Source organism: Castor canadensis, chromosome X (assembly GCF_047511655.1).
Source record: "Castor canadensis chromosome X, mCasCan1.hap1v2, whole genome shotgun sequence".
NCBI lineage: Eukaryota > Metazoa > Chordata > Mammalia > Rodentia > Castoridae > Castor > Castor canadensis.
This window is the reverse complement of record NC_133405.1, coordinates 44,613,542-44,634,597: the sequence shown is the minus strand read 5'-3', so window position 1 is coordinate 44,634,597 and position 21,056 is coordinate 44,613,542. Positions and strand designations below refer to the sequence as shown.

The 21,056-nt window shown below is 41.4% G+C and overlaps 1 protein-coding gene across 5 annotated transcripts in view; it reads left to right on the top strand.

The window, feature by feature from the left end:
• Tmem164 (transmembrane protein 164) overlaps positions 1-21,056 on the top strand; it is a 157,403-nt gene that overhangs the window by 24,869 nt on the left and 111,478 nt on the right. The window contains exon 1 of one of the 5 annotated variants that reach the window (XM_074063171.1): positions 8,558-9,317. The exons of 3 other annotated variants lie outside the window; for them this stretch is intronic. The gene's annotated coding sequence lies outside the window, so the exon portion shown is untranslated. Of the gene's footprint in view, positions 1-8,557; positions 9,318-10,009; positions 10,108-21,056 lie in introns of those variants that run through there. One more of the 5 variants, XM_074063173.1, reaches the window with a different exon arrangement.

Genomic DNA, 21,056 nt, shown 5'->3' with positions numbered 1-21,056 from the left:
AAAATAATTTCACCAGTAGTTAATAAGTTTTCTTCAGAAGCCATTTGGGCTTTGTTGATACTCTGTAGATGTCTGTTTCCTGTTTTGTTAATTTGTACTTCTGTTTACATTTGTTTTCTCCTTCATACTTTCTTCAAGTTTTTGCCTTTTGTTCTTTTCCTAACCTAAGTTGGATGCTTAGCTCACTTATTTCCAGACTTGCTTATTTGACTGGAAGTATTAATGGTTAGCAAGTTTTGCTGTCTAACTTCAGCTGCATTTCACAAATTTTGATATGTTGTGATATTTTGTTATCATTTAGTTTCCAGAGTTTGGACTGTCTCTTGTGATTGTTTAACTCATGGGTCGTTTAGAAGGATTTGTTTTAAGTTCTAAATCTTTTTCAGCTGTCCTTTTGTTGTTGATTTCTTATGTGGAAACATTGTCATCAGAGAATGTGATCTGTATATTCTCTTGCTTTGAAATTTGTACAGGCTTATTTTGTAACTCAGCATGAGGCTTATTTCATCTACTAGATGAACGAAGTTCATTTTGCTGCTGTTCAGTGGCCTTGCCCAATTCTTCCATCTGGCTCATTTATCAATCACTGGAAAAACTGTTAACATTTATTACCACAAAGGTGGACTTATCTATTTCTTCTTTTAATCAGCTTTATATAGTTTAAGGCTATGTTATTGTGTGTAATGTTCTTGTTTTGTATTTCTTTGTTATATGTGTTGATCAAATGTTCAATAAGGGGGTCCCCCTTAGCCTGTAGATAGATCAATAAGGGTGATGGAGAAGACAAAAGCATCCTTTAGGTAGACTGGGCAAATTGGATTTTGAGCTCCAGGGAAGAAAACCATTTAAAGTCAAAATTGTACCTTCTCAGTTAAAGAATTACAGTAAATTCTTAAATTTGACATTGCCAAATAAAATTAACACCCTCATATCCTCAAGTGCCAGAGGCTCTCTTCAAAACTAAAATAGTTTTGAAAGCTGTGTCCTCTGGGAGAGCTTTATTTCTCTTGAGCCTTCTAGATATTACTTGGGGCTGGCCAGTGTTCTGATCCTTAGGCATTCTTTCTTCTCGTGCTGAGATTTTCTGGGGTACCTGACCCTAATCCTGTCATCTGTTTCTGTCATTATTTCTATCTCTGTATCTCTGTATGTCTCTTTCTCATTGTGTGTGTCTGTCTCTCTCTCTTTTTTTTTTAGGTTCAGTGCCAGGAGTGAGGTGTGGAGAGATTGAGATAAGAGTTATATAAGGGTTCTAAATAATTTATCATTTCCTCTGCTTTCTCTGCAGAGAAAATAAAAATATAAAGTCTATAAGAAACAAATGCTCACGAGGACCAAGCAACAGAAATGATGGCAAAACTTTATTAGATTTTTGAATGGAATCAGACTCTGTGAAGTTAGAAGTCATACAGAGAGCAAAATTACATTCGGTCACATTTGAGTGGCGCTGGAACTTTTCAACCCCAGCTCTTGAGCCTGTGTGGTACTGTGAAATCTTATTTTCAGGCTCTGTTAGGGCGGCTCCTGATTCTGATTGCATTTCTCATGTAAGCCCTTGGAGCTGTTCATCTCTTCGCTAGACCTTCCTTCCCTCCCAGAGAGTTTGAAAGAAGGGAGAGAGAACAGGCCAAGTTAGGATCCACTGGTTCAGGTATTGAAATGCAACCATACTCCTCTTTCCCTCTTCTTTTTAACAAAACAAACCTTTGTTTATTTTTGATCGTAGGAACAACATGATCATAAATAAATGAAAAATAATAGGGCTATCTAAGGGAAAAGTGAAAGTTTCTGCAATCTGTCTTTCTGCCCCCTTGTCTTTTTAAAGACCTTGGCTAATATCAAAGGTTCTCTCCTCCCCACTCTGTGATCTTTTCCTTCCAATTTGCATTTTTCCTAAGAGCGTAGTATGAAAATGGATCTGACTTGACAGGGGAAGGGCTCTAGATCTTATAGACTATGGCTGCAGGAAGTAAAGGTCAGGACTTGAAGGACCTGCAGTTGGAAATGCAATTTCTCATCCTCATTTACAAATGGATAACCTGGAAGGCAGGGTGTTGGTTTTAGGTACACACACCCTGCTCTAGCCGCCTTTGTGTGTGTGTGTGTGTGTGTGTGTGTGTGTGTGTGTGTGTGTGTTGGGGGGATGGAGGGGGACAAGAGGTACAGTTCAAATTAGATCACTTTTGTGAAATGGCTTGGTAAACTGTAACATGCCTGCTGAATATGAGATTAGTATCACTACTGGTACTGGCTCTGGTGTGTGGTCTTGTGTGTTTATCTAAACCCTTAATATCATCCGTGGGCCACTGTATAAAGTACTGACAAAATAGTATCCTGCACCTCTGCTGTTGCTTCTGTGCACAATTCCAGTAGTTTATTTAATTGCTCACATTAGCTTAAGCTATACCATGTTAAAAGGGCAGATGAGCAGAACTCAACCTTAGGGCAGAAAGGCAGAACAAATATTACTTACTACTTATGTGCACAGATAAAATAATCAACCTGATGTAAGGAATTGAAGAAGCAAGGAAGTGTCTTTTAGTGGTGCCTCAAATACAATGAAGTGGGTGACAGGTCTCTATAAACTGGAAAGCTGGCCAAGGATTGTTGTCATCATGACTAACAAGATTGACTGTCACCCAGTGACTTAGCTGTGATACGATTCCAGGCAGTTCCTGAGAAGTCCTGAAAACCCCTTTCCTGTACAGGTACTAGAAAGTGTCATAGAAATTCAGTCTCCTGATGACTGAAAGCCAGGCAGCTAAATTTAATAAGACATTTGTCAAGAAGATGGAAGATAATGACCAATTTTTGGTAGACAGATAGCTGCCTGCTGAAACAAAGCATGTATTGAACTATTTTGGAGTAGGAAGAAGCATTGCTATGACAACAAATTACTTATATTTGATTTAGAAGAAGTAGAGCAGTGCAGCTTAATGGTTCAGAAAGCTCGTGAGGACAATTGTTGGCACGGGTATATGTTAAAATATAAAATGTTAAGTGTAATCTGTTAAATAACTGAGCACTTTAGTGCATTCTGTATCTTTTTGCTCTTGAATCAGTAAAATACAATATAAAATTCAACGCAAAAAAGCAAGCAGAGTGATATGCAAATTGTTCTGCCTTCAAAGGTGTCTCAGATAAAATTCACAGCCTTAATTTGTTGAAATACAAAACATGCCATGTGCCTAAAGGAGAAAAAAAAAAAACAAAACAAAGCAGATCAGAGACCTATTCACTGTGTGTTTTATGCCACCCACCCAGATCTGAAATTAGGGTAGTTTGGAGTTTCTCATTCTGTAGATGATTAATCCTTGTGATTGGTAGTGTGCTTTTTTGAAAGGAAACCACTCTTCAGACCATTTCTATCCTTTGACTGTGTTCATGCCTGACAGAATGAATAAACAATCGTTCATAGGGACTAGTTATTTGAAGTGCATCTGGAGAAGCAGGCTGCAAGCAGGTGGTGAAGGCATCAAGAACCTGGAGGAAGGCTAGAGACATGGAATCTTTCTCTCAGAGACACAGAGCTTTATTTTTTTCTCTCTCCTCCCCTCCCCTCCCTTTCCTCCTCTCCCCTGTTCTCTCTTCCTCTCTCTTCCCCTCCCCTCTCTTCTCTTGTACTAAGGATTGAATTCTAGGCCTCTTGCTTGCAGGCAAGTGCTGTATCACTTGAGCCAGGCCTCTAGCCCCTTTGTTTTTAGAGTCTTTTTAGCGGTGCCAGGATTTGAACTCAGGACTTCATGCTTGCAAGGCAAATGCTCTACAGCTTGAGTTAAGCCACGCCTCCAGTCCTTTTTGCTTGGTTACTTTGGAGATAGGTTTTTCTCTTTTTGCCTAGGCCAGCCTGGACAGTGATGTTCCTATTTTAGGATTTCTACCTTTGCTGGGATGACAGGTGTGTGCCACCATGCCTCGCTTTTTTTCCTGTTGAGATGGGGGTCTTAAGATCTCTTTTGCCCTGACTGGTCTGGAACTGTGATCCTCCCCATCTCAGTCTTCTGTGTAGCTTGGAATGACAAATATGTACCACCAGCACCTGGCTTTTGGTTTGGTTTTGAGATATGGTCTTGCTGACTTTTGCCTGGGCTGACTCTTTGATTGGTCTTGGGCCTGGCTCCCTCTTACCTTGCTCCAAAGATAAAACCAAGCGGATGGCCCATGTTCACTGGGCCAGGGTCTCGGGGTCTTCAGGACCTGAATCTGAGGGTGCATAGATCTAGGGGCTCCCTGAGGACTTCTGACACCAGAGCTTTCAATGCTTTCAATGCTTTTGTGCCTCTCACGGAGTCACCTCTCACCCATGCAGAACCTTCTCCCTGTTTTCCCTTTGTACTTTCAGAATAGGGCAGCAAAGTAGAACACAGGGCAAAGCTTGGGAAATGGGGGGCTTACTTTCAAAAGTCAGGAATATTGCTCTGAACTTCAAACTGCCCCTCTAGCCAGAACTCACAAGCTTTCATTAACAGCCCATCCCCCACCCCTACCCTGCTTCTTTGGAGGGAACATTCCATGGGTGATTATGACAGGGAGGAGGCTGTGGCCTAGGGTTCATGACAAGGAGGAAGTTAGAAAACAAATGCAATCTTAGGCTAACCTATAAACGAGGAGTGGCCCAGCGTCACAACTGCTGATGAATCATAGACTTTTACTTGGCATACAATTTATTTATTTTATTTTATTATTCATATGTGCATACAGTGCTTGGGTCATTTCTCCCCCCTGCCCCCACCCCCTCCCTTACCACCCACTCCTCCTCCTCCCTCTCCCCCCCACCCCCTTGATACCCAGCAGAAACTATTTTGCCCTTATTTCTAATTTTGTTGTAGAGAGAGTATAAGCCATAATAGGAAGGAACAAGAGTTTTTGCTGGTTGAGATAAGGATAGCTATACAGGACATTGACTCACATTGATTTCCTGTGCGTGGGTGTTACCTTCTAGGTTAATTCTTTTTGATCTAACCTTTTCTCTAGTTCCTGGTCCCCTTTTCCTATTGGCCTCAGTTGCTTTTAAGGTATCTGCTTTAGTTTCTCTGCGTTAAGGGCAACAAATGCTAGCTAGTTTTTTAGGTGTCTTACCTATCCTCACCCCTCCCTTGTGTGCTCTCGCTTTTATCATGTGCTCATAGTCCAATCCCCTTGTTGTGTTTGCCCTTGATCTAATGTCCACATATGAGGGAGAACATACGATTTTTGGTCTTTTGGGCCAGGCTAACCTCACTCCGAATGATGTTCCCCAATTCCATCCATTTACCAGCGAATGATAACATTTCGTTCTTCTTCATGGCTAAATAAAATTCCATTGTGTATAAATACCACATTTTCTTCATCCATTCGTAGGAGTGGGGCATCTTGGCTGTTTCCATAACTTGGCTATTGTGAATAGTGCCGCAATAAACATGGATGTGCAGGTGCCTCTGGAGTAACCTGTGTCACAGTCTTTTGGGTATATTCCCAAGAGTGGTATTGCTGGATCAAATGGTAGATCAATATTTAGCTTTTTAAGTAGCCTCCAAATTTTTTTCCAGAGTGGTTGTACTAGTCTACATTCCCACCAACAGTGTAAGAGGGTTCCTTTTTCCCTGATCCTCGCCAACACCTGGTGTTGGTGGTGTTGCTGATGATGGCTATTCTAACAGGGGTGAGGTGGAATCTTAGCGTGGTTTTAATGTGCATTTCCTTTATTGCTAGACATGGTGAGCATTTTTTCATGTGTTTTTTGGCCATTTGAATTTCTTCTTTTGAGAAAGTTCTGTTTAGTTCACTTGCCCATTTCTTTATTGGTTCATTAATTTTGGGAGAATTTAGTTTTTTAAGTTCCCTATATATTCTGGTTATCAGTCCTTTGATGTGTAGCTGCCAAATATTTTCTCCCACTCTGTGGGTGTTCTCTTCAGTTTAGAGACCAATTCTTTTGATGAACAGAAGCTTTTTAGTTTTATGAGGTCCCATTTATCTATGCTATCTCTTAGTTGCTGTGCTGCTGGGGTTCCATTGAGAAAGTTCTTACCTATTCCTACTAATTCCAGAGTATTTCCTACTCTTTCCTGTATCAACTTTAGAGTTTGGGGTCTGATATTAAGATCCTTGATCCATTTTGAGTTAATCTTGGTATAGGGTGATATACATGTATCTAGTTTTAGTTTTTTGCAGACTGCTAACCAGTTTTCCCAGCAGTTTTTGTTGAAGAGGCTGCTATTTCTCCATCGTATATTTTTAGCTCCTTTGTCAAAGACAAGTTGGTTATAGTTGTGTGGCTTCATATCTGGGTCGTCTATTCTGTTCCACTGGTCTTCATGTCTGTTTTTGTGCCAGTACCATGCTGTTTTTTATTGTTATTGCTTTGTAATATAGTTTGAAGTCAGGTATTGTGATACCTCCAGCATTGTTCTTTTGACTGAGTATTGCCTTGGCTATTCGTGGCCTCTTGTGTTTCCATATAAATTTAACGGTAGATTTTTCAATCTCTTTAATGAATGTCATTGGAATTTTGATGGGAATTGCATTAAACATGTAGATTACTTTTGGGAGTATCGACATTTTTCCTGTGTTGATTCTACCAATCCATGAGCATGGGAGATCTCTCCACTTTCTATAGTCTTCCTCAATCTCTTTCTTCAGAAGTGTGTAGTTTTCCTTGTAGAGGTCTTTCACATCTTTTGTTGGGTTTACACCTAGGTATTTGATTTTTTTTTTGAGGCTATTGTAAATGGAATTGTTTTCATATTTTTTTTCAGTTTGTTCATTATTAGTGTATAGAAATGCTAATGATTTTTCTATGTTGATTTTATATCCTGCTACCTTGTTGTAGCTATTGATGATGTCTAGAAGCTTCTGAGTAGAGTTTTTTGGGTCTTTAAGGTATAGGATCATGTCGTCTGCAAATAGGGTTATTTTGACAATTTCTTTACCTATTTATATTCCTTTTATTCCTTCTTCTTTTGGCATACAATTTAAATTCTGTTTTCTTAAATGACTTGGTGTTCAGTGGTTTACTAATTGGCAACTTGTTAGGTCCCACCTTCCTTAGAAATTTCTAGTGCTCTCAATTGCTTATAAAATAAAATTTGAAATTGTTAGCCTGTTTCCTCAAGGTTCTTGACAATATGGAAATAGGCCTTTTAGGAGAATCCTACACAAGAAGCACATTCATTATAATAAGTTTGGAGGCTAGACAGGTTTGGAAATTTTCTGTAGAAGGATTCAGTAGGAAATGTTTAAAGCTTTGCAGGCCATACCTCAACTACTCAAGTCCGCCATTGAAGCACAAACGCAGCCACAGATGACAATATGTAGATGACAATATATGTGTGGCTATGTTCCAATAAGATATTTTTTGTGAATCAGTCACCATGGACAGATCATAGCTTGCTGATCCCTGTATAGAAACTAAAAAGTACCCATAATCTTACCACTAAGATGTGAACATTTTTTTGGTTATTTTCTTCTTGTTTCACATAGGTGTGAATATACTGTGTATTAACCAATCTTGTACAGTGATTTTTTTCACTTAATATTCTCATAAACAGCATAATTCATAAAAGTTGTAGAGTATTCCATCCTATAACTAGGTCAGACTGACCTAATACTTTCCTGTTATTCTCCACAGTTATAAAGAACGTTACTGAAACTTCCTTAACGTTTCTTTCCAACATGAGCTATTCTCACTAATGCAACATCTTTTCCAAAATAGAATCAAAGTTAATGAATAATTGTTTGATTATTAGGATGATTATAAAAAAAGATTTCAAATGAGTGTGTCTTAGTTGTCGTAACTTTGGCTCACTTTTCCATAAACGCACCCTGGGCCCTAGGTATTGTCTCCTTTTGCTCACTTGTTTTTCCACTTTTATCCTTCTAGCTCTTTCTGTCAGAAGTTTACTCAACCTTTACTGGCCTTTCCAGATGTGCCTTCAGTTACAGGCCCCATAACTAGTTCCTCCCACTCAATATGGTCTTCTGCCTTTGAATCCAAGTAGCACCATGTGCCTCTTTCATGGCACTCATCTTTTGGTCCCCTAGCGTGGGTATCTGTGCACTGACTTTATTCCTAGGGCACAGAGTGGGCCATGTTTTTCTTTTCTTCGACTCCCAGAGCTTAGCAGAGAGTGGCTACAGTGGATTAACTGGTCTGTTAGTGTTTTGTTGAAAGGTCTCTAAGGTCTGTTGCATGTTACTTTTTTTTTCAAATGTGATGTTGTAATTCCCTGTGATGTTTACAGAACTGATTAGGATCTCTGACAAGAGATGCTTTGCTGGTTACTTAAGATGGTCTCTCCCTAACTCCTGGCCCACCACTCCTATGTATGAGATCTGGGCCATCAAGTTTAACAAGTGATGGTTAAAAAACAGTTTTAGCATGCATGAGGCTAGTATTCTCTTGCATGTATAAGTATAGACAACATTGCACTGTCTGGTAGAAGTTTCTGTGCTGATGGAAGTTTTTTATATCTGCTCTCTCCAATACAGTAGTTTCTAGCCACAAGTCCCTATTGTGCACTTTATTTATGGTTACTTCAACTGAGGACTTTTTTTTTTGTGGAGCTAGGGTTTGAACTCAGGGCTTCATGCTTGCAAAGCAGGCACTCTTCTGCTTGAGCCATACCTCCAGTCCATTTTGCTCTGGTTATTTTGGAGGTGGGGGGCGGTTCTCATGAACTGCTTTCCTGGGCTGGCCTTGAACTGCGATCCTCCTGACCTCAGCCTCTCATGTAGCTAGGATTATAGGCATGAGCCACTGGTGCCTGGCAAGACTTGATTTTAAGTTTAGTTGTTGATACTTTAGTTGTAAATAGTCACAGGTAGCTCGTAGCTGCCATATTGGGCACTGCAGGGTCATATCGAGTATTTAAAGGTATAATTCACTTTTTATGGCCAAGAGAATATGCGTATTTATGGTATTCTATAGTAACACTGAAGTTGTGACTTCTGGATTTTTGGAGAGGCAGCTCATACCCTAGTAGAACCTTGGAGAGAGACAGGAGTTTGGTTTAGAATACCAGGGGACTCGAGGCAGTAGTGAATGGGAAACCATTAAAGATTCATGGAAAGAGGAGTGGCAGATGAGAGAGGTATTGCAAGTTCTCTGTGGCCAGGCAGGAGCATGCTGCTATTGGATTGGGCTGGGCAGTAGTGATTCACAAATGCCATCAAAACTAGAGCCACATCAGGCTTCCAGTTATTGTGTGCCTTCCTGTGACCCATATACATGCCAGCAGAGAGCACTGAGGGCTGGTAGCTGAGCTGGAGCAGGCAGGCATGTTTCTTCTGCTTAGCCACAGGCAGAATTGTCATCTGTGACCCTGATACCTTGAAAGGTATGTCTTGAACGGCTCTTTACTTCTTCAGCAACAACCTGGGAGTTGACCCATTCTGTTCCCACTTGCCTGCTGCCTTTAAGGGCCAGTAACAAATTTCTAATTTTATTGTTGGGAGAATTTTTTAATCTTTTGTTTCTTTCTTTCTTTCTTTTTGAGACAGGGTCTCACTACACTATTGTATAGCCCAGACTGCCTTCAGACTTGCTATCTTTTCTGCCTTAGCTTCCTGAGTCCTGGGATTACAGGTGGACACCACCATACTTGCCTCAATGTTATCTCTGAACTTTCGATTAGATTAAACATTTTTATTTCCTCCTTCTACCTGCTCTTTAAGGCCCTCACCCTTTCCTTATATTGCTTGTATTTCTAAAACTGTGTCTTGACTTCAGTACATGGGCTTAATGATTAACTGTTAGATTCTGAAGATCTCTGGACTCATTTTAAAGAAAAATCCTCTGGAAGGGTCTTTTTCTCTCTCTTCACACTCTGCCATATGCCCTTAGATTCAGCCCCCCCCCCTTACGATGGGTTTAGGGCCATGTTGGCTCAGGGAGTTGGCATAGCTCAGAAATGAGCTCCGTTTTGGGAAAACACATTCTACTTAGGTCATACCTAGACGTCTTCAGGAACTCTTGACCCAGAAGGGGCCTTGGGTCACAGGTTACGTGTCCACGTGTCAACAAGGCTTGCAACAGAGACCCAAGTGCCTGTTCCACTTGGCTCACAATTCTCAGTAGCTGAGAGGAAAGGCACCTTACCTCCTGCTCTTGAGAGAGCTAGAATAACTGTGAGTAGCTCTTTTCTCTCTTGGCATAGTGAAGCAGCTTCCTTAGTGAGGCCTCATTGAAGGAAAAAGCAAACTTTTTGCCTGAGTTGCCATGGGGAGGTTGAGCAGGAAGAAAGAAAAATCAAAGCCAAAACTACTTTGAGCTGTACACTTAAGGTTTTAGTAAAAAAGCAATTATATTTGAATGATTTCTCTGCTGATCATGGAAGTGGTATAGTTTAAGGGTTAGGAGCATGGACTCTTTTTTTAAAAGACAGGGTTTAGCTATGTGGCTCAGGCTAGCCTTGATCCTCCTGCCTCAGCCTCCTGTGTGCTGGGATTACAGATGTGCATCACCACACCCAGCTACTGCAACACATTTTTACTGTTTCATTCTATTAGATATTAGGGTCAGACGTTTGGTGGATTAAAACGTTGATTCTGCCAATTGTTAGCTGTTTGAGCTTGGGCAATTTTTTTTTGTGGTACTGGGGTTTGAACTCAGGGCCTCACAGTTGCTAAGCAGGTGCTTCTCTACAGCTTGAGACACTCAGCCAGCCCTTTTTCGTGTTAGGTTGGCTTTGAAACTCGGTCCTCCTGATCTCAGCCTCCCAACTGGCTTTTGGGCAAATTTCTTTACTTCTTTGAACCTCAGTGTACCTGTCTGTAACAATGTAACCTTGCATGGTTTTTATGAGGATTAAAATCAGAGAAACCTTGTGTTCCCTATATGGGAGTCATAGTCTCTCACACTGGAAAGCTCTGCTGGCCTGGCTTTAAGGAAAGACTTGAAGTGAGGTTCTTGGGGCCTAGTAAGGACTCAATAAAATGTAGTTAGTTGGTTCATTTATGTTATAATCACTACAAGGGTAAGCTTATAGAATCGATGCCATTTTTCCTTGGCATGCTTGGTTTTTCTTGTCTTCCCGAAACTGAAGATGCATATTGTCAGAGCAAGAGACACTGGGTGTGAGGGACTTAATATGACAGATGCTTTTGACAGAGGGAGGGTTTTTTCATGTCAGACGACCAAGGCCAGCTCTAGAGCTGCCTTCACCAAGGAAATAGAAGGTAATTGCCACCTGTCAAAGGGGTTTCTGCGCTGTCTGAAGGTGGGGATGGATTCACGGATGGATGGATGGACGATGCATTCTCTGCTGGCCTTTTTGGGAGTAGATTCTCAGATAGTGGCCTCTATTTTATGCAGTTAGGATTGGGGTGGGGTGTGTTGTTTTTGAGTCAGAGAAAACTTGTGTTCCTTTTGTGGGGGTCAGAGTCCCCCAACTGGGAAGCTCTGCTGGCCTGGCTGTAAGAAAGGCCTTCCAGTTAATCTCTTAATCACTCAAAATAGCACCAGAAATCAATTGTGCCATCTTTTCCCTTACAAAACTAATGAGCTTTGGGCTGGAGGTGTGGCAATAGGGTGCCAGCTTTGTAAGTGCGAAGCCCTGAGTTCAAACTCCAGTCCTACCAAACAAAACAAAACAAACGAGCTTTCGCTTAGCAGATTTGTGCTGTAGGAATTGTGGATGTGGATTTTGATTTTCTATACTATCTGGGTCAGAAATTTCAGGAGAGATCCCAGCAGTGTACAGAGGAGAGGTGGGGGTGGCTCAGAGGGGGAGGGCTTTGTAGCACTGACATGCAGACTTGTGGGGGGAGTGGGGGGGAGTGGGGTGTGAGGGAGCCAGGCTGAGGGGCTTTCTAAGTGTTCTGGCCTGATGGGAATCTTAGCAAAGACAGGGCAGGATCCTCATGCCCAGCTCAGAGGTACATTCATGCATAGCAAATAAAACGTTAAGAGGGCTGCCGGAATTCCAGGAACCAATTTAAAAGTTCTTTCCTTCCAATATTTCCTCATTTCCATTGCTAGTTCATTTCCAAGAATGAAGAATTGCTTTGCTACAAATCTCGGTGTTAAATTCCACTTTAAAGGTAGAGAAGCAGCTGGCAAAAGAGGAAGGAGTTCAACAGAGAGCCTCTTAGATGAACTCCTTTGTTAACGAGAATTGCAGCCTTTGAATTCTTGCTTGTTAAATCTCGAGTTTTATGTGTTGGGTTTACTTCAAGCCAACTGCCTGTTTTTCAGGCTACAATCTCCTTTAAGTGGAATGACTGATTATGGTCCTCTTATGAGATACCTAGGGAAATGGAACCAGTGTCACAGTCTTCCTTGATCTAGGTCCCCAGAGGCCTCAGGGGCCTCGGAGCTGTAGCAGCCACTCTTCTAGTTCAGTTAGCACGTGTGTTCCCTGCAGCTTTTCTCGCTCTGTATTTTAAGGAATTGTGTATAGAGTCACTTTTTATGGTGACCAGAATTTAGGGTAGCATGATTAAAAAAAAACTAGATGAGTTCTTTGCCTAATTCCTTCAACTATTCTTTCTTTTTTTTCTGTAGTACTGGGGTTTGGACTCATGGCATCACACTTGCTAGGCAGGCACTCTACCAATTGAACCACTCTGCTAGCCCTGTTTTTGTGGTGGATTTTTTGAGATAGGGTCTCATGAACTATTTTCCGGGGCTGGTCTTGAACTGTGATCCTTCTGATATTTGCTTGTGGAATAGCTAGGACTACAGGTGTGAGCTACAGGCATCCAGCCCTTCTACTGTTCTTTGACTTCATTGAAACAACCCTTTTCCTCTACTTTCCATCCTCAGGGGTTGCTACTGCTTGGGCTCCAGTCCTGAGGCTTAGCAGCAACCATGTTCCCACCGTGGTAGGAGGACATACCCTAAAAACTGATGACTTGGTCCTTAACTTTCAGCATGGTTTAAAGAGATACCATTACTAACTGTTATCTCTTTTCCTGGGTCCATAGTGCCAAGTTTGACTCTGACACTTTGGGTAAGACATCTCCACAATTAGCAGCTGGAATGGAAAGTATGTCTGTGAAACAAATCTTTCATAACATTTATTACCTTATGAAGCGGGTAACAAACACAGTGCCTGTTCCTGACCTCACTAGCCTTTTTAGCCAGGATAGGGAAGTAGATCCTTCTTCCTTCTGGTATGGTTTTCCTTGAAGTGACTTGCCTGAAGCATGACTGTGTTTGCAGAAGCTTCAAAACTATATGTTGCAAATGGACCTACTCGATTCTATTCTGTATCTATCATATTAATCTTGGGTTGTTAGAGATAGATGAGAGGGCTATATGTTTCTACCCCACAAGCAGGATATTTCAGTGAAAGCAATTCAGACCAAAATCTGCTACAGAAACAGTTGTCAATAATCTGACTCCAAACAGCCATATGGCCCCATCTGGACACCCAGAGGCATTCCAGCTGTTTTTCTTTCTTAACCACTATGATGTGTGAAAGGGTCACTGGAGGTAGAAGTGACAGTATTCCAGCAGTTGGATTCCATTTACTTCTTCAGGACTGGAGGTTTGGCTCAAGCAAAGCCCTGAGTTCAAACCTTAGTCCCACCAAAAAAAAAAAAAATTGAACTAGTTAGAAGCACATTCAAACCCTCCACTAAGTGACTGCACATAAAATTTGTCAGTGTTCCTGAGCCTAAGGAGTCATTCCAAAGGGATGAAGGACAGGTCAGCCAGTCTTACATCCAGTTAATGCAAGGGTACAGAGACTGGATAAGAAGTCTAACTGATCCATCCAACTTGAACAACAAGCAGTGGCCCCAAGGAAAGATCATTATAGTATCCATTGTTCTGATGAATAAACCATCAGAAGTGTGTCACTGCTAAAGCTTATGTGTGGCCTTTTTTCTGTTTTCTATAAAAATTTTGTTTTATATGCAGTAAAATTTACCCCTTTTAGGGTTCAGTTTTGTGTTTTGACAAGTGCATGCAGTCGTATACATACCACTGTGAAAATGCAGGATATTTTTACCACCCCCAGAATTCCCCTGTGCCTTGATTGTGGGTTCTTTTAAATTTTTGAGACAGGGTTTTGCTATGTTGTCCAGGCTAGTATTGAAACCTCTGAGCTCAGGTGATCCTCCCATCTCAGCCTCCTGAGTGCTTGGACTATAGTGTGTGCCACCATACCCAGCTTAAAAACCAACTTTTTTGAGATATAATCCATGACAATACAATTCACCCACTCAAAGTCTACAATGTAGTGCTTTAGGTATACTACATTATTACTTTTAAACATTGTGGTAATGAATGTGCAACATAAAGTTTGCCACTTAGAGCAAATTTAAATATGTATGTATTACATACATATTTAAGTATGTAATCCAGTGGCATTAGTTACACTTATAACATTGTATAATCATTGTCACTAACTATTTCAAACACCTTTTTATCACCCCAAGTAGAAGCTGTGGACCCCTGCAGCATGAAGTAGCCACTTTCCCTTCCTTTCTCTCCCAGCCCCTGGGTCTCACACCTTTACTCTTCATCCCTGTGAATGTACCTATTCTAGGAGCCTCTTATAGGTGAATGCTTACATTGTGTATCCTTTTATGTATGGCTTGCTTATGGTTCAAAGCCACAGCATATATCAGAATCTCACTCCTTTTAAGGCAGAATATTCTATTTTTATCGATATACCATGCATTGTTTATTCATTTATCTGCCAGTGAACACTTGGGTTATTCTCACCGTTTGGCTGTTGTGGATGATGCCACAGTGAACATTTGTATGCGCATAGCTGTTTGAGTCCCTGAGTTCCATCTTTTGGGGTATATACCTAGGAGTGGAATTGCTGAGTCATAGTATAAGTCTGTGTTTCACTTTTCCAGGAATTGACAAACTGTTTTTCATGGAAGCTGAGTCATTTTAGATTCCCACTAGTATGTATGAGGCTCCGCTAGCTTCACATCCTTCACCTGCACCCGTTAGTTTTCTATAGCCATCCGAGTAGGTGTGAACAGGGTATCTCTCACTATAGTTTTTGTATTGCATTTCCCTAATGACTAATGGGCTTGACCATCTTTTCATGTGCTTTTTGGTCATTTGCATATGTTCTTGGGAGAAATGTCTATTCAAGTCTTTTGCTCATTTCTTTCTTTCTTTCTTTTTTTTTTTTTGCAAACACTGGGTTGTTTGTGCTTTTGTCGTTGACTGGTAGTGGTTCTTGATTGTGGGCTTTGATTAGAGATTTCAGCTTGCTAACTAATCATCCCTATTCTCAATCAGCTCCAATTTATAGCATTTACTAATGTTCATGGTCGATTTCAACCTACCAGTCTGTCTTCACTAAAGAACAAAAGGAAGCGGGAAGAGGCATACACAATCACCTCTTTCTAGCCCATTCTCTGTGACTCCAGCATGCCACAGAATGTTAACCAAGTGCCCTCCACTTGGTATGGTGGCACTTGCATTTGATCCCAGCTACTCAGGAGGATGAGAGTTTAAGGCTAGCTTGGACTACATAGTGAGTTCAAGGCTAGCCCAGGCAATGTAGCAAGACCCTGTCTCGAAATTTAAAAAAAGATAGCTCAGTGGTAGAATGTTTGCCTAGCATGAAGCCCTAGGCCCAATCACTAGTACCACAAAACAAAACAAAACAAACAAAAAACCCACCACCAACAACCAAAAAACAAACCAAACCAAAACAAAAAAACAATTATATATATCATGCAGTGTCTATATTGAAAGTATTTGAAATTAAATTACAGCAGTATAACAAATAATAAAAGAAAAGGATTTTCAATTACAGCACTTCAGCTCCTCTAATAAAAGTCAGAAATGCTACTATTTATTGAGCACATCATATTTTAGACATGTTCCAATTGATTAATAGACATTATCAATAAGCAGAGGAGACAACATAGCACAAGTGTGTAGCATGGGAGGGGCTTGAAGACAGACTCAGAACCTGGGCACTTGACCTGTGCACCACACCGTCTTGTCTCCATGTAGTGAGCTCTGCTTTACTGAGTGTTGATGACCGTAAATGGTGCAAATTACTTTCTTGGACCCCTAGGGACCTTTGTTACTTTCTATTCTCCAGCCTCTCTAATGCCTGTTCAAATTGGAAGTGAAAACTCAAGCTATCATGTACCAACTATCCACAACTATAAGGGGTTAAGAATATCCTTTTCCTGATTGCAAAAACCCATGTAAGACCAATTCCAGCAAGTCAGAAATAGCAAAAATAGAACGTGAAAATCCCCTGTAATCCTATCTGCCAGGGATAATCTTTATTAAAGCTAGCAGTTATTTTTTCAGGCCATTTTCTTTGCACATTATTTCTTTTTCTTTTCTTTCTTTTTTTTTAAACAAAAGTGGGATGATTTCTTATACTCTGCAACCTTTTCCCCTTGATAATGGTTGGTCTCTTTTCCATGCCAGTGCATATTACAGCTTCATTTAACAGCTGCATAATGTATCTTGTGTGCAAGAAACATAAGGGATTTTGAAGGGACGATAGGTGGCATGTTGGTTACCAGCAACAGAAGCACCATATCATCCACCCCTCTCTCTACTCAGAATGGTAAGATGAAAACCAGCTAATACTTTAAGAGTTAAAGAAAGTGGTAAGACTGCATGTCAAATCCACACATCTTTAGGGCTTTGCAGCTCTTGGTCTTTGAAAGCCTATTAGGGATCTCTTTCTTTATCTCTAGTATGCACTGCTCCAAATTTGAGAAAGAGTATTTTCAAAGCCACACAACTTTCTAATTTCTTCTAATCCGCCATTCATTTTACAAGAGGGCCACTGCTAGATTTTCTCATTGTGCTCTGATCTATCAGTTCTTAATTCTTGTCAATGTTTCTTTGTTTTTTCCTTTGTCCTAGGTAGTTGTCACTAGTTGTCCTGTGGACTCTATCAGGTGTGGCATTTATTTTTGGCTCAGGGAATTGTTAGGAGAACAGAGGAGTATCTGAAAGAAGGGTTAGCCTAGAAGTAGTACAACTATGGACAGCTATTATTAGGTGGCTGTCAAAATAGCTTGCTTTACTCCCGGGCATGTATCTCTCCTGGGAATGAAATAATCCAAGAATAATAAACTCTCAATTGCTGTCTCTTGCTTTGTTCACTTTGAACACTGATGTCACATGGCACTCAGAGAAACTTTGAGGAAGATAAGATGATCACAGGGTGTAAAGCAAACGGACTGAACTCTTGCTGAGAGATAGGCCAGAGGCCAGTGGTGTCAGTTTCTCAGCATTTGTGTCTTGTGATCTCTTCTCCTTCCCTCTTTACCTTGAGGAGTTGATAGCATAGAGTTTTCCCCTGGAATAGAATGTATTTAGATTTTTTTTTTTACTAGTTTGAAGAAGTTAGTTTAATAGGGGTGAGGAGGGGCTAAACTTTCAGGGTTGGGGTCAAGTGCTGACTTTTATCATAAGTAAGAAGGTAAGATTTGGGGCTGGGGGTGGAGCTCAGTGGTAGAGCACTTGCCTAACGTATGCAAGGCCCTGGGTTTGATCCCCAGCACCCCATGTTACATGTCAGGCTTGTACCATATATATCTTACTGGGCCCTGGCCCTCTCCCCTTTTAAGGTAAACCTCTCCCAGCTGGGGAATGGCAGCCATGGACTGTGCCAGAGATCCTGCCTTCCTGGTGTGGGTCACTTGGATTAAGAGTGAGCCACCTGTCCCTCTGACAGCCCATCCATCACCTGGAGAAATAACATGGGCCTGGCAGGATGAACTGGGCCATTTGTATTCCTCTCCTAGGAAACTAGAAGTAGGAATCAGAGAGGCCGAATAAGGCAGTTTGCAACAGGGACAAGAGCCAAACTGGGAGGCGAGCAGTCATGATGGGCCTGGTCTAAGCTGATGCTCTGAAGTGACAGAAACCATGAGAAAAGAGATGGAGTCAGCAAGGGAGGAATTAGTGATGCCCCAAGACACAGAGAAACCCCTCCCTAGGCACCCTGACCCCTTTCCAGTTCTGAGTCCAGCTTTATCCTGCTCTGGGATTCTCGAGCCTGCTTGAATACAACTCCATTTTCTTGGAACAGAAATCATCAGATCTAGGCCCTACTTTTATCACTGGGGGCTTACGGCTTGAGCCAACCACAGTCAGTTAATGTTTAAGGTTAACATGAAGTTACTGAAACACTCTTGTAGCTATTATGGGGAAGAGTGGAAAAACACAGATACCTGATTATTTCTCTCCAGCTCAGTGCTGATGCTCTAGGCTTTGAGTCTGTGTTCCTGGCAAACAGTGCGAATGAAAAGAGGCAGGGATCCTGACTGTTCATTTATCACCTCACAGCTCTCAACCAACAGGGGGCCTTCTTTATTCCATTTAACCTCTGGACCAGCCTCTGCCTTTCATTGTTTCCTCTTCCCATTCTTGATTATTCATGTATTAGAGGAAGGCATTAATGTGAATAATAGAAGACAGCCCTACCTTGCCTCTGTTCCCTGTCATAGCAGCACTGAACTCCTGAAATGGAAACATCCAGCAGGAAAGGTAAGGAGGCTGAAAGAAGTTGGGGTGGGGCCAAATCAATTACCATCTATTTCTTCTCTCATTTTTATTCCTTCCAAGTGCTACCTGTTTGATTTCCTTTTGTGGCGCCTGTAGGAGATTGCTTGGCCAACAATACTAATTTGCCTAATGAAAATCCAAATATGGGATTTAAAAAAAAAACAAAACTAAAATAGTGTTGGGGACAAGTTGAGTTCAGTGCTCTTTTTCTTATCTGTTGTGTTCCACATTAATGTTGAACCCTTTGTTCTCAGTTCAAGATTCGGGGTTTGGCTGACTAGAATATCCACAGTGGTCGTTCTCAATGTATGGTCCTTGACTCACATGCCTGAGGTTACTGTGTATGCATTAAAAATGCTGATTCCTCAGCTCTCCCCCAGACTTACTGAACCCAAATGGGAGGAAAGAAGGGGAATTGGCCTGGGAACATGAATTTTAACCCACTTTTCTCCAGGTGATATTCATGCACATTCAACTTTGAGAACAGGCTACTCTGGACAAATGACCCAAGGAGGACTGGGAGGGTGTTTCTGGGAAATTATTGCTGATACGTTTGTGTTATTCACTGTCAGTAGAGAGAGGAGGGAGTAGGGAGAGGAAAGTGGGGACAGTCAAGTTGTCAGAGGGTGTTTTTCTAAGTGCATAAAGATAAGGACTCTCTGTTGAAAGGAAAGTGAAGAAGAATAGAGATGGCACCTTGCAAAATTGGCCGGTACAAATCTTTGTTGAATTTATGCCTGGGTAATTGAGAATTGATTGGGTAGGGGCACAGGAAGACTGTGTGAAAGTTGCAGGCTTGGCTTGCATCCATGTTTCCTTCTAAAGACAACACCCTCTTCTCCATTTTGGCAATGGCCTTGTTTAGAGTGAAAATAGCCAGTCATCCCTAGCGTATTTTGGGTTTTGTGGTAATTCAAATATATAACATGTACTGTATAACGCATTCAGTGGTCTTACTTAAATGCAACCCTACTAATCGATGTGAAGGTGTTGTGTTTATTTTAAGAGACTGGTTTGTAGTGTTCAGTCTTTTCAGATACTGTCGCTGTGGAGTAAAGCCAGGTCCTGTGTTTCATTACTTTCCAGGCATTGCCCAACAACTGTTGAATGGATTTTGTTCTAAAAGTTTCTTTGGAAGTCTGTTTAGAATTCAGATTGCATTTTCCCATGGACACAATATTTTTCTTACAGGTCAGTTTCCCAGACTAGCCTGCAAAAGCCCATTTAATCTGAAGTAGAGTGGACAGCCAGCCCTTCAGCCTCTAAACGGAATTCCTAAAAGCGTTTTTCATGGGGGAAATGCACCAGGGTTCACACCTGTGATGCCGGGCACACATTCCAGCTTCACTTTCTGAGCAAAATTATATCATAGGACGTACTGTTGCAGGGAATAATCCCGACTCCTTCACCTGGCTCTTAGGCTTTGTGGATCTGGCTTCTGCTCACCACCCCAGTATCATTTCTTACCATGTTTCCTTTGGCATTCTGCATTATCGAGGCAAAAGCAGTTTCTTTGTGTTCCCTGAGTGTGTTTTTGTGACCTCTGGACCATTTAAGCCTTTTCCTCTGCTTGGAACCTTCCCTTTCGTGCCTCTAGTGATGCCTGCATTTCTGGCTGTCAAAACTGAATAGTTCTGATTATAGTGTGTTTTACATGCTTCGTGTCATTTCTCTTAGACTGAATGCGGCACAAAAGCAAAGACCTTGACTGTGCTACTTGGCGCAGTATCCCGAGCACTCAGCAGTGTCTGGCAGGTAACCGGGTGGCAGGTGAATGAATGATAGAGTCCAGGGTTTCTGAAACTTTTTTTACCCATTGCACTCATGATGGATGGAATCCGTGTGCTCAGTGGACTAAGAGGCAGTCCACACCAATAACAAGGCAATATTTATGTTATGCAGAATTTTTAATGGCCGTACCTGTAATTCGAGCTTTTTCTCTGACTCAAGCATGTAGCAAGGCAAGCTAGAAGACTGTCATTGTCATACAAATGAATATATATGTAAAGAATTCTCAAACGTCATTACTTTATTTATTCCTAACAACCATAAATAAAAGGTGACTTGCTTTCCCTCTCATCTGATGGGACATACTCAGGAGCCGCTGAGAACTCCTAATCAGGTCTAACCCCCTTCTTTCGCAGATGAGGGCTCTGAGATTTCAAGAGGGTGGGTTTTTTGGTTCTTTTGCCCAAGTCTATACTTCATTTAGCACTTGTGGGATTGGAATCCCTCCAGAAGATACATTTCCATAAGTAAATGTATGGAAACAACTTAACCTTCTGGGACTATTTGAGGCAGTGATTTGACAGGGTCACTACTGGTGATGGAGCAGGGGACCAGGAAAGTAGTGTTCAGTCTTTTGTGCCTTCTGTAATTTAGGTTTGAGGAGAGCTTGAGGAGTGTGGCTCCCAGATACCGCACAGTGTGGATGCTTTCCGTTACCCCAGGATTCCACATCTGTAGACGGTGGAGAACATAGCTGAACTCTCAGTGGGTATTTCTTGATTGTGCGATTTGCTGAAATCACTTTGCTAGTATGTTGAGAACACCATTTTGAATATTCTAAGCCATTTAGTACTCACTGAATGGCTTAGATGTTATATTC